This window comes from Pantherophis guttatus, chromosome 1 (genome assembly GCF_059756535.1).
Source record: "Pantherophis guttatus breed Tessera chromosome 1, ASM5975653v1, whole genome shotgun sequence".
In the NCBI taxonomy this organism is placed as follows: Eukaryota; Metazoa; Chordata; class Lepidosauria; order Squamata; family Colubridae; genus Pantherophis; species Pantherophis guttatus.
The window spans coordinates 250,200,120-250,204,053 of record NC_142063.1 but is presented as its reverse complement, the minus strand read 5'-3'; positions in this window follow the sequence as shown (position 1 = coordinate 250,204,053).

Here is a 3,934-nt window from a genome sequence, read left to right as displayed (position 1 = left end):
AGGGAGATTGGAAGTGTGGGGGGGGGAAGGAGGGGGAGAGAGGAGGTGTTCTGGAAATATCATTTCACGATAAGGTCATTTGATTAACCCTTAAGTACCTATCAACACACAAGAGATGCAGGTTTCTGCAGACATGATGTTGACTTCCTATGATTGTTTCTTCTCCCGTTTGCCTAATTGTGATTCCTAGCTTACCAAGGATTTGAAATCAGAGGTCAAAAGCTCAGCCTGAGGTAGAATAGTAATCCTGGACTAAGGGAAAAAACTAGTTAGCCTCCATTAGACCAGTGGTAGCTAACATGTTTTCTTTCTTTTTCCTGTGGAGGGCTATTGTGACCTGAAGGCCAGGGTGAAGCAAGTGGGAGAGACAGACAATGCCAAAGGAGAGTGGGAATCCCATGATTTTGCCTTCTGGCCTCCCTTTGCTTCCTGGGTTTTCCTTTGGTCTCTCTTGCTCTTTTTATGAATTTCTTTTTTCTTTCTCTCTCGCTTCCCTTTTGCTAAATGTAGGGTAAATCACTTTAGCCCAGGGTCCAAATGACTTGCGAAGGCCTTTTAAAATTAGGATGGAAGCTACATTCAATAAGGCTGATGTCTGTTTATGGTCTGGTAGCCATGGTTGTTCATCCTTGTACTTGATCATGGTTAAGAGAAAGAGTCCTTGGGTCCACACATTTTATTAAGGACAATATGTGATTTCAGCCATTGTAATTGTGGCTTAATGTGGTGTGTATACCAGCTATTGTAGTCTGCAAACCATGGTTTATGGCATAGCAGAATGTGAAACATGCATTTACCTGTTGTAAATAAGACTATTTTCATTTTTAAAAAAGGTACATAAAAACTATTTAAACAACATGTAAATGGTACTTCAACAAACCACAATGAGTCCAACCTCAGGTTTGTGTGACACATAAACCAGATTAATGAAAGAGAAGAGGAATTTATGTTGGAGCAGAGGAAGAAATCATATAGCCGGCTTTTGTTTTATGAAATGATTATATTCAACATATAATGAAGTTGGAAATGGAATCCTAACAGCAGCCAATTTTGACTCAGGTGCACCAGTGATTACAAAGTATGATGATATGATAGCCATGATATGATAGTTTTGCTGCTGCATTGATGTTTGCTTGGACCTTCCTATAGCATTGAGCAGAACGTCAGCAATGACTCCATCCTTAGGGGTATCGGCAAATAAAAATGTTATCGAAGTGATGAGGTGGACATCATAACGTCATAATGTAAGTCCACTCGTTATGTACTTGCACATGAAATTATGCTGCAAGCGCAAAAGAGTAAAATGTTTTCGTAATGTTACAGAGCATGTTTCTTCAATGCACTCTCCTTGCCCTCTACTCCCCCATGCACATTATGGAGTTAAGTCAAATATTTCATGAATTCAAGTAAGCTTAGATCTCCTTTGGATTGAGAGTGCTGAAGATAAAGACTATGTCTAAGCAAGAAAGAGATCTCTTGAATTCTGAAATGAGCAGAGAAATGATGTGTTCTCACCCTTGCATACAAATAAACAAGGCTGCTTTTAAAGTTGTAATGGGACTGTGTTTCAAGCACAAGCTTAAAAGATTTCTTTCCAAAGATCTGAACAAATTGCACCATAAGCAATATTGTTTTCTGCTTCTTTCCACTGTGCTGTACTCTCAGAGTTGCATCGATATTATTCCTCAATTTTCATTGTTGTGCATAAAAATCAGGAGGACTCAGGAGGTATTGAATTTATCTTTCATGCAATTAAAACAGGAAATTATTGCTGATCTAATCCATAATATGTCATTCCGTAATATAAGAAGTGATTGGAAAGTAGCTGCAGCTAACACATATTAAAATACTTAGGCTATTTCCTTGTCAAATTTATATTAACATAGCTGGAATTGTGTATTAGCAGATGGATATCTCCTTTAGCAGTAGCCCTAATATATCTAAAAATAGGGTGAACTAATGACCTCACTAATGAAACAAAGAAGGGTATTTATCATGGCTTTTTCAGATGCCAGATTTACACCCACTAGTCTTGGTGTAAAACCACACATCTCTTTTTTGTCAAGAATACACATATACACACACACGGATTAAGATTTATAAAATAATTCACATAACTTCTGTTGAGAAGTTACTTTGTGATATTATGGATGGAGCTCAAAGGGATTTACTTTTGGAAAGGATTACACTGTGAATATCTGTGGGCATATTCTTTTCACCTTTGAAAAGGTCTTTCTCCCTCTCCCTCTCCCTCTCCCTCCCTCCCCCCCCCTCTCTCTCCATATTTGTACGGTACATATACATGGGTATGTTTGTATTTATCTCTACATACAGGTACATACACAGAAACATTTGAATGTACATGCTTGTAAATATTTGTAAATGCTGTTATCAATACTTCACAAGTCTTCAGTGTTAAATATTTGCTGTTGAAAGTTAACCTGCCTGAAATCTGAACGTGGTTTCAGAACAGAGCCTCACATTTAATAAAATGGCTATTCTTTCATCAATGTTGGAATGGATATTTTTGTGAACAGAAACTTCTCGTTGTAAAAGAAAGAGTATAATTACACGCCCCTTAAAGATTTGAATTTATCTTCTTTTGGAATACTTTACTCTGGAGAGGAGAGGATGAAAAATAGATTAAATTGGAAATTTCTGCAGAGCAACTCGGTGGTGAAGAGTTCTATAGGCATCTCTTTACAAGCAAGATGTTTGAAAGATCAAGAAATTTGATTGAGCCATATAAGGGGACAGCATAGGATCAATAAAGAGCTGTATGTAAAATGTTTGTGCAGATTCATTACTGTTTGGGGTACTTCTCTTATTGCCACACTCCCTGACGGATTTGTTTCCAAATGGCCTCCCCACTATAGCCACTTCAGTGGATGGACCCACACCCCAATAACTGTCCTAGCTCCCATACAAACTTGCAGCAGCCAATACAAGTGCAAGCTGAACCCGCTACTAGCAATAGTTCTCTTTTAATGTGTCAAGATTTAATATCAAGCGCCTTTTTAACAGGAATTTTATTAATGTCTTCAGATGTAAGAAACAGTGCCATCTGGTTTGCAAAACCAAAACACGACTCCCTCTTTACAACCCAAAAGTGAAGGACTGTAGCAGAAAAGAACTGCAAGATTTATTGAACACTGCCCTCTAATGGACAAAGCACAAATTGCTGCTATATTGGAGGTGGGAAAAAGTTTTATTTCTCTGTTGCCGCTTGTCTTTTATGCTATAGATACAGTGGTGGGATTCAGCCAGTTCGCACCACTTTGGGAGAACCGGTTGTTAACTTTCTGAGCAGTTTGGCAAGAAAGTTGTTGGAAGAAATCATTAGGGCAGAGAACTGGTTGTTAAATTACTTGAATGCCACCACTGTAAGATACCTGTCATGATAATATCCTACTGTATTTCAGCCTCAGCTATCTCTTTTCTAATACTTCTTTGAGGCAGCAGCTTCAGTGAAAAGTAAAAATCTTGCCTACTGTCCCATCTACATCCCTAGGAGAGTTAGTTAAGACTTAGCGTATATTGGCCAGCCATCTTATGCAACACAACTCTTGACGGCTCACAATAATATTGGACATCCATTGCTTGTAAGAAACAGCAACTATTGGATGAAGTTGCATATATAACTGCACATTTATCTACTCTTATATAGTAACTATCCCATGACTCAGTCTGGTGTCAACAACCTCAGTGTTACAGGTTGTTGGATTTGAGATTTGGAAGACCCTGATAAACCCTCTGGATTATATACCCCTTTGGGCTTCTCTTCGAAGTTTGCTGCCTTTATTCCTTAGATCAAAGAACCATCCAAGATGGGTCTCAAATTATGAGGTGGTTCTTGACCCACAAATAATATTACCTTATCTTGCGAGTAGATATGGTTCATTATGCCCCTACTTCCAAACAATATCTGGAAAAC